The sequence below is a fragment of the Protobothrops mucrosquamatus genome, unplaced genomic scaffold (genome assembly GCF_001527695.2).
Source record: "Protobothrops mucrosquamatus isolate PMUCROS unplaced genomic scaffold, P.Mucros_1.0 scaffold499, whole genome shotgun sequence".
Lineage (NCBI taxonomy): Eukaryota > Metazoa > Chordata > Lepidosauria > Squamata > Viperidae > Protobothrops > Protobothrops mucrosquamatus.
Genome location: NW_015386815.1, coordinates 454,536 through 465,360, shown reverse-complemented (window position 1 = coordinate 465,360; position 10,825 = coordinate 454,536).

The window sequence follows — 10,825 nt, the reverse complement described above, 5'->3', positions numbered from 1 at the left end:
CAGTTGCGGACCTGCGCCTTTTTCGCCGAGCCCTGAAGGCCCATCTATTCCGTGCGGCCGGCCTGGCGTAGTTTGGATTGTGTTTCAGTGGGGGGTTTTGTATGGGTGTGTTTTTAGAACAGGCCTATTATTCAATTCGATTTTAAAACAGAAATTATTTATTTATTCGTGGTTTTTAGTATCGCCTGTTCACCGCCCTAAGTCCCGCAAGGGAGATAGGGCGGTATATAAATTTAATAAATAAATAAATAAATAAATAAATAAATAAATAAATAAATAAATAAATAAATAAATAAATAAATAAATAAACTGGAGCTGCGCGCTCTGATCCTGGGCTCTCAGTAGGAGCCAGACAACGCCTCACGCAATTCCAGATGACTTTCCCACAAGCCTATGTGGTGCTGCTGCCATTTCACCTCATCCACTTTTACACTTTTTTTTACAGTGCTATTCAACCTGTCGTACGTGTACCACCTGCCAGGTGCCGACTTACCATTAGTGGTATGCATACCACCAGTTGAAAAGCCCTGTCATAGAGTACATCCTTGGATTGGGGAGCTTGGCACCGGGCAGAATTTCAATAGCACAGTCCGTAGCCTGGTATGGAGGGAGGATGTCACATTCCTTCTCATTAAAGGCTTCTGCCAAATCTCAGTACTTAGTGGGGACAATGGAATCCATGGAAACTTTTTGGCTACAGTTTTTAGGATTTCATGGGACTTCCCATGAGTTTTCAGATGGCCAGTGTCTTTGTTTTATCATCAGTCTCAGGTGGGGAAGGTCCCGTCCCTAGTCTTAACTTGCACATTCCATCCTCCCACCAGATGTGAGGACGCTATTTGTCAAGCTACACTCCACAGCTCGATGACCCATCTGATCACACCAGTAGCACTTAATGGGAGCCCTAGCTGGCACTTGGGAGATTCTGGTGGCTGCAGAGGCTTGGGGATGTTGGCCATAGAGATGCTTTCCTTGGACGTGCAGTGGATTGACCTCGGTGATGTTTGACTTTTTGGGATGATCCAATTCGATGTCTAGCACCACTGCCATATGGTAACACTCACGTAATAGATTAGGGAAACCTCAAATGATGCAGGCTTGAAGTAAGTCGCGATCTAGCCCTAGTTTGAAGTAATTGACTAGTGATCGTTCAGGCTACTGCCCCAACTGGTTAGTAATTTTCCTGAATTCACAGACGTAATCCTTTGCAAGATGACCTCTCTATCTAGGTGGATTTCTTTCTTGGCCATCAGGACTCGGGATTCATCTTCAAACTGACCCCTCAGTTGCTCCATGAATAGATTAATGTCGTTAAACTCAGGAGCCCCCTCATCATGGAGATTGGTCACCCAGTCAGCAGCTTCCCCCTCCAAATTTGCTACCACAGCATTCACCATCATATCCACATCCAGGTAGGCATAAGCATAGCAATCCAAATGAGCCCACACCTGATTTTAAAAAGAAAGTGAGCTTGATGGGCTTGATGGGAGGCAGCTCAAATCTTGGTGGGGCCACCTGCACCTGCGGCTGATCCTGGGCAACTTGCTGGTCCTGGGGATGTGGCTGAATCACTCTCTGGATTTCTCTTGGCTAGGCTACAGGGCTGGCATCCTGAGGCCATGGCAGCAGACTTTGCTGGGGTATAGGGCTCGGTATTGCAGCTGGTGGGAGGATGGGTACAAGGTACGGGCTTTGGCAGTTGGAATGGAACTGTGGCAAGGGGGAGGGAGAGATGGATAGTTTGGGGCATTTCTCCCCATGGCACCCACCTCCTGGGCAACAGGAATTGTATCTTTTACCTCCAGAGAGATGAACTTCTCCTTCAGCTGTTCAAGCAAGGGGCTGTGGACTGCTGACTGAAATCTCCATTCTCCAGAGTCATCCCATCCCATTGAGCCTTTTCCTTTCTTTCCATCCGCAGATAAAGAAATCTGGGATGGCAGCAATAAAAGCTCCTCTCCAGCTGTTACAGGAGTGCTCCTGCACTGAGAGGCAGCCTCGGCTTGGAAGATGTCTGCTAAGGCTGTAGCTTCTTCCTTTGGTAACAGTTTCCCAGGTTGGATCAACCTGGTTTTTGCCGAGCCCCTGCCAGTGATGCCTCCTAGGAGGCTGGAGCGCCAGCCTGCGCTCCGACAGCCTGAGTCCCATTGTTACGAGCAATGGTTTCAACTTTCTCCTCCATCTCGAGTTTTCACTAGGTCTTTACCGCTCTCCCCAAAATGAGTGGGTAGACAGCCTGGGCCCAGCACCTCAAAAAATGAAGTTTTATGAGATTTGGTTTAATGTCATGGTTCCGACAGACAGAGACAAATAAAGCAGAACTCCAAGGCTTGCAAATTCCTCAAAGAACATGTTTATTGATACAAAGTATCAGCACTTCAAAAGTGAAACCAAGTCTGAAGAGATGCATAACAATTCCCCAATACAAAGTTAAGAAATCCCACTCTTAAGGCTATGCAAGCAACTACATTTCCCCATTCAGCTTGTTAGCAGGCCTTTCATGAAACACCCAGCCTGCAGTCTCAGGAGCAGCCGATGACCTTGGTTCCCATGAGAGAAAGTCTGAGAGAGAAAGTCTGTTTTGTCTAGCACAAACCCTGGCAACCCCTCTCCCTCCATGCTATGTGTCAAATAGAAATGAGAAGGAAAAAATGGCTGCAGCCATGCTTATTCTAAAGTTGACACTACTCTAATTCTCTAGTTCCACAAAAGGTTATGATACATAGAAGGAAATCTGTAGAAATATTGTGCTTTGTAAAACATTTATTATTTACTGAGACATTCAATTTGATGTTTTATATGGAATAAAATTATTTGAGTTCAAATGGGTCCTTTAAAACATGGTCTAAGCTAAGTTACTTATCCAATTATTTTCAGTTATAAACATAGAGGAACACTATTCAGTCAGCAAATAATAAGCTAAGCATAGATGGCTTTTATCTGTTTTAACAATGAGAACACAACAAAATGATTTGCTGTGCTCATTATTGGTTTAAACTCATCTTGTAACTTAATGTATCTGTTTTGATCCACATTACACACATAACCCAGGTCACATTTTATTGGATTAAACTACAAATATCGTGACCAAAGAACATGAACAATGTCATTCAAGACACATACTGTATTTACTTTGTAGGAGAATATATCCCACTAATTTATTTTTAATAATTTATTTATTAGGTTTATTTGTGATTTTTATTTGTGATTTTATTAGATTTATACCCCGCCCTTCTCCTGGCGGACCATTTGTTTTTAGGAGTTCAAAAGGGACAGAGGTTATCTGTTGGGCTACAGTGAAGCAGCAGAAGGAGGAAGCATATTTCAAGGAGTGGGGAAAGACAAGAGACAACACAGCACAAAGATGGAATGGAGAAGGAGGAAGAGATTTAGGATAGCTACTTCCTAGAATTCCCAGATATATCCATCAGAATTAGAGGAGTATAAGTTTAAGATCTGGCAAGATTTTCTCTATGGGGTGTGAACAAATAAAGAACTGAACTTTGCTAGATTGTTCTAGATTGTTCTTGGCCTGGCCTAACAATTTATCTTTAAATTCTGAAATAGAAATAGTGTGAAACACTAATAGTATACATGTCAAATCAAGCTCCATGTGGATCATCAGAAACCTTCCTTTGGGTATTACATCATTAAAAATAAAACAATAGGTCCTTGGGTTGATGACCTTCAGAACAGGGGACTATGTTTATGGAATTCTATAATAGAGGACCCAAAAGCATCTGATTTTTTTATTATGCCAGACTTTTATTTGTTAAACTATGATTATTTTCTTGGTATTAATTTTATGCCTGTTATCATCCTGTAATTGCGTAGAGACTTTGAAGGCCTCTTTTCCACATAAAACTTCTCTGAACAATTTTTTAAATTGAAAAATGTAATATAATAGGCATTCTCTTATCCTGCACAAAACCATTATCTTGTGATATATTTTGAAAATATTTATATAAATACAGGAATCTTTATTGAAATCACAGGCTGAGATAGAAGATATTCAAGAAGCTTTCTGCCCTCTATATACATTGTTTCATAATGCAGAGGGCAAAGAAAAAGAATAAGATTGTAAAAAGTATCAAGTTCCAAATGGGATCATGTAAAGAAGCTAATATATACCATGACCCTGTGTGCAGACAAATAAAGAAATTCCAAGCCTCTACCATAGTGTTTTTCAACCTTGTCAACTTTAAGGTAGATGGGCTTCCACTCTCAGAAGTGGCTGAGGAAGTTGCAGTTCACACATCTTAACCTTGCTAAGATTGAGAAATATAGTTCCACCATCTGAGTTCTGGGCATTCAACAAAGATTGTTGCAATGCATATGTGGAGCTTGTCCCCTACAAATGGTATTTCCATCATTTTTCTAATTACCACCATGTTAAAGGGTGAAATTCTAGGTACACTAGAAGACCTGTGGCCTTGAAACCTTGAGAGCTATTGTCAAGAAGTATGAATAAATTATCATGTTTAATGTTTCAAAAGGGAACAATTATTAATTATAGGGCTGGGGAATAATGGAATTTTGTTTTAGTTATATTTCAACAGGAAAAAAATGAAATGAAATTTAGTTCTCTGGAAGACTTACAGCCTATGTCTAATTGGCATAATAAGATTCCAATTGGGTCATTGCATAAATATCCAAGCTTTCAAAAAATTACAGATGCAAATGAAGATCCTGTTTTTCCTCTGGTTTTATCTAGTCCAAGCATCAGAATAAAATATTTGATAAGTACTTATACTTGGGATCATGGATTTTAGCACAGTTTTGGCAAAAAAAAAATTACTAGATCATCATGCAGTTTTTAATGCTTGGAACAGTTTTTTGTACAGAGTAAAATATTATATGTTTCAATTTTGGAGAAAATGTAACTTGCAGAGTTTGCTTTGTTTGAAAATCAGCCTTCAACAACAGGTAATGCTCTGTAGCACCATAAGGAAGCTTTCTGACATATGGATTGAATTAACAAGTTTAAAACTGTTAAGATCAGTTTCTCTGTCACTGGAGGCAAAATGGGGGATGAGCAAACTTTGCAGGATACACCTCTGTGAAACAAGCTTGAGTAACAACCATACAACTAGACCAGTGGGTTACTTGACAGGAAAGGGATTTTTAACAGCAGCTAGTTTTACAGCAGTTAACAAAATGATTAATCAGAATGTGGAATATAACCTACACATATGCAATAACTGCCATGGTACTTCCATTTGCACACAGCACTGTTAGTTTTTTCTACACTTCAATATGTTATAGATCACACTGAATCTTTCCCAGTGACAATACTACAGCATGGTTGGTGACATCATAACTTCATGAAATTTAACTTGACTTAAGCCACTGCATCTTGTTAAGGTACTCTGATGAACCTCATAATGATATCAAAACACTAGATGAGTTACTGTAATGGAGAACTTGGTGAGAATCTGGCAAAAGGAATCTGATTTTGGAAGTATTCTTATATTATGCATGTCTCCTCTGCTTAAATGAAAGTGATAATTTGGTTGGAATATATTCATCTGGAAAAAATCTACTTACTTATTTGTATTTTTTCATAAGAATGACACTTTTTTAAATTATAGCCCAAACCATTGGAATAAGCTACAGTATAATTTAGGTAGCAAGGACCTAGTGTAACTTTGCAGATCTTTTTCTAGGATAAAAGTGTAACTATAAAGTGTCCTGAGCAAAGAGATCTTGTAAATAGATTCTGTCTAGAAGAAAGAAAGAAAGAAAGAAAGAAAGAAAGAAAGAAAGAAAGAAAGAAAGAAAGAAAGAAAGAAAGAAAGGAGGGAGGGAGGGAGGGAGGGAGGGAGGAGACAAGATAAGACAAGACAAGACAAGACAAAATAAGAAAAGCCTGGCTAGAAAATGTAAAATTTCCTAAGTAAATAAAATACGTATTTGTGAGGACCTTATTTATATGGTTGTTCCATTCATGTTTTCCCTGACAATTTATGAGCTATCTCTATATAATGATGCAGCCTAGATGCCAGGTTGGTATAATCTGATGCTTTGGGCACAAATACTTTGCAACATCTCCACAAGATCCAGTATGTAACGTAAAAATTTAAAAAAAAAATATTTAAAGAGGAACTCGACATGCTGCAGAAGCAAAAGACTATTTATTAAAGGTTCAGAACTCCATTGACAACTCCGTTGTCTAAAAGATAGACAAGAAATCTTTGTTCTTCCATAACTGACACTACCTAAATTAACCCAATCAGCTTTGTAGAGAAGCTATATGGTGTTAGCCCAGATTAGTATTTGCAGAGAAAGCTGAATTTCCCCTGGGAATTGAAAACTGGGAAATAAAAGGAAAAAAAATATCAGAAGTAAAAGCAAAGTACTTTTGAAATATTTCAACAATGTAGAGATATAGTCAAAAAGAGTCAAACTTGACTTAAGGGCAATTTTATCTTTACTTTCTTTTGGGTTAAAAAAATGCTTTTATTTCTCTACGCCTAACCTCTTTTGACTACTTTTTAAAAGTTATCTTAAGGTAGCTGTTGACTTGTGATTATGTTTTTAATCATGTTCTCATTTTATGTTTATTATAGCAAAACATTATTTAAAAAAAATATCAACTGGACTGGCAGCATAGAGATGTTGAGTAGTTACAATAAGCTCTCTGGCAAAATTGTTGTTTTGTGTCCTGAGAATTGTGGGGCAGTGTGAGGCAAAGACCAGGAGATCAATAGATATTGAGGACCCAGAGATACAACCTGATTTTTAAGCATCTTCTATAGGTACCAGTAAAAGATAGAGATATTTATGTTCTGTGTGAATATCCAACACTAATATATATAAATACAACTTAGGCTAAAATACATGTTTATTGTAATTCAAAACTCACACCATTGTTGCTATGTTTGATGTCTATTGTACTTTGGTGTAGGAGGAAACATAATCTGGAAATAAGCAATCATTACTCTTATATCCCCAAAATGTTTTAGCCTTGGTTTTGATAAGACAAGCTTGAGTGACAGATGCAAACTGAGACTGGCCCCATGTCCTTCTGATCTTCTCTAATTGAAATTTTGTGGGTTGAATTGAATGAGGAAAGTTCAAAGATCTGGGGATCCATATTACATAAACATTGTTTCATTTAATCAAAACACTCTTTGAAGTGCAACACTTGTAGACCACCTATAGCTTTGAAATATAAAGTCATATAAAAGCTTCAGTGAATCTGAAGGGGACAGTGCGCAGCTACGATACGCCAGTGGGAAGAAAAAAGCAAAAGAGGTAAGATGATCATGAAAGGCTAGTTTGTATTAATGTTTCTCTTCAGCATTCTTTTATTCCCCAGGCAGCAAAGCTTTCTAATGTGGCAAGCAACCCACTGCTTTATTCAGGATTTTATCAAGATTGTTTTTATTACAGTTGTTGTTATTTATAAACAGAATATGTTTTCTACATAGCCTCCCAACTTTAATTGTTGCTATTTTGTATGGATTTTATTTCAGAGTATTCTAGTAAGAGCCCATTCCAGTTTCAATTCTTCTCTGTGAAGTTTACATTTAAAGGCAATATCAAAGAAAAAAATTACTGCAACATAGTCCTTGCTTTTCTATAAAGGATGCAATCAAGGTGGTTTTCCACCTTAGAATTCTGCATGCATTTTGTAAAATCTATCCAGTATGTAGGAACAGCAAGGGCAATCTTCTAAATGTATTTAAAGATGGCAGACTTCTTGATGATATTCAGACACAGCATGATGCATAGAATTAGGAGGGGTTTGGTAACTTTCTAAGCATAAGGAACAAAATCAGTATTCCATTTCTTATGTCGTCTACCTCTCAAATCTGTATACAAATATTGTGTTCACATGCAGGTATCTCAGCAAATCAAGAATAACTTAAAATATAAAGCTCACGCTCAAGAAGCCTTACCACCTTGAAGATAAAATGAATGACTAAATAAGCTGGACATTTCTGAATTATGTTTTCCTTTATTTCAGAATATGGAAATATTTTTGAAACATTTTTGAATATTTCAATGGAAGGTTGGATTGAATATTCCTCTTGTAAAATATTTGGTATGGAGAATGAAAGAGGAGGAGGAGGAGGAGGAGGAGGAGGAGGAGACAAGGGGAGACGAGGGGAGATGAGGAGAGACAAGATGAGAGGCACAGGTGTTTCAAGGCTGCATGTTAGTTTGATATGTAGGGAGAACCATGTCAACTCCCAACATACTATCAAGAAATTCATCATGTAGAAATTTTTTGCATCTGTTTTAATTCTTGGTTGATGCAGCAATGCAAGAACTTTAAGCAGCTACCCAAATTCAACAAAGTCTGAATGAAATTGACAATTACTATTAACTGTACAATTTGATCAGGAAGAGTTTGCTTTTCTTGCATTTCTTTGATTTTCTGGGACTCTGTAATATGTCTTTTGTTAAGATTGGAACAAGTTTTCACAGCCTACTAACATTCTGGCAGGAAGTTAAATAGAATAGCTGTAAATCAAATTACAGTTTTTTCAGATCAGGCTATAAAACCATAAATCAGCCTATGGTTTTTCCATCAGTATTGCAAGGAGTTAGCAAATAATGGTATTCAGAATTCCAACATAAGCAGTTCAACATGAGGGTTCCATCTAGTCTAATGTTAAGGCTGAGAGCCATAAAACACAGGTTACTAAAGTAAAGCTATCACTAAAGTTGTTTCAGCAAGGTATGAGCCTACAAAGTAGTTTAAATCCATTAAATAAATCAGGTACAACTTACAGCTGCAACTGGAATTTTGATCATAAGTCGAGGCATTCTCATGACTTGACCTAATTTTACAATTGTTTTTGCAGTGGTCATTAAGTACATCACATGGTCATAAATCCAAATGCATTATCCCAAATGGGCATTTTTTTGCCATAACCTGGCAAAAAATGTCACAAATTTCAGTTACATGACTGAAGGATGCTTCAACTAGCCATAAATGTGATTCAGTTGCCAAGTGCCTGAAATACATTTGTGTGACCACGGGGGGACCGAGATGGTGTGACATTTTACAATGACTAGAAGTGTCTTACAAGCACCCTTTCTGAGGTTGTAACCCTGAATGGTAGTTAAATGATAGGTTGTAAGTTGCAGACTGCTTGTGAAGCTGAAATCCAGTTTTGATTTTGCTGTGTTATCATTCTGCAAAATGTCAGCTGCCAATCTTAGTCTTTCTTGATAGGCTGCTATTCTCCTTCTAGGTTACTCCAGTCTCTTGAGCTGCTGTTGTCTCCTGCATTTTCAGAAGTGAAATCTTCCCTCTAATTTCAAGTGTAAGTGCTCAGTATCAGAGACTTACATTTGGTCTTTGTTAAGTAATGTTGGGTCTCATAGGTATCTGTTAGAAGCCACAATGAAATGAAAATGAGACAAATACTTCATATGATGCACATGGTGATGCTGCCTTTCCTTGCCCTTCCTGAAAGTTAATTTTTTTCTTTAGTTAATTTTTTTTAATTTTATAAGAGTACAACAGTAAATTGACCATTCCTTAATGGCTTTGATGCAGATACTGTACAATTGCATATCCCAAATCCCAGATTGGCAGCATGGTGGAAATTTCTTTTGTGCTCCCATTCTGCACTATAATTTTATGGCTTAAGCATGTTTCCAGTTAATAGCTGAATACTACTGCTGTCATTTTCTCTGAAGAATGTATCTTCAAGAGTTAAATTACATTTTTTTAAAATATGATGTGATATCATTTTCCTGGAAACATGCTAGTTTACACTGGAGATTCATGTTCTCTACTTTTAAAGTTGTGCAATTGGTAAAAAGAAAACACCTTCCCACACAGATGTAATCATTTCAAGAAATGGCTTTTAGTACAGATATCACAGATTTGCCTGCTACCCCACATGATGCTTGCCCAGATAATTCTCAGCATCTGAAATATATATTTAGGAGTATCTATTTTAAGAGAAAGTATTTGAAAGTTAATTTTATGTGGCTTAAAACAGAAATGATAACATGCAAGGATTATGGTTGAGCATCTGTTAATTGGGCTATTTGCTCATAATTTTCCAGTAGTACAACTATTATGTCTAGAAATCTATTTCTAATGAATACCACTGGCCTTGTACTCATATCCTGCTTATACCTGGTTAATTTCAATCAAAACAGAATTCTAAATCAAGTAAGATTTTGGTCTGATTCAGCATATGACAATCTCTCAGAACCTCCAGAAACACTATTAGACAACAATTTACAAGATCAAAATCATGGTTGATATGTCACCAAGAAAACCATTCCAATTTCATATATCCAGAATTCCAAAATATTCTGGAATGTTATAAGCACACAAAGAACACACAAAATAATATATTTATTAATATGCTATATTTGTACTCCAAATTTATCAGCTTTTACAATTCTCAGTGATCATAGCCAACAACAAATGAAATAAATGGAAGTTTAACAAAATATAAATTAATTATTTAAATAATTTTAATGTTGTCACTCCTGAGCAATTTAACCTGAATGCCACCTAACAACAATAACAGAGATGGATTTTTTAAAAAATTAAAAAATGTAAACAAAAATGGGATAAATTAATGCTTTAATTTATATATAACTGAAGAAATGAGAAGAGAGTTATCATTCATGATCATCTTTTGGATATCAATATGTGTTAGGTCAAATTCATGTTTACAAGAAATTCCTTGATCAGGCATTATAATGGGGATCTCTGATAACTTTATTATGGCATGTAGAAATTGGCCTAAATAGAAACCATATAAATTTAAAATCATTATATTATATTATAATGTTATATATTATATTATAATCATTATATTATATTATAATATAACAATAT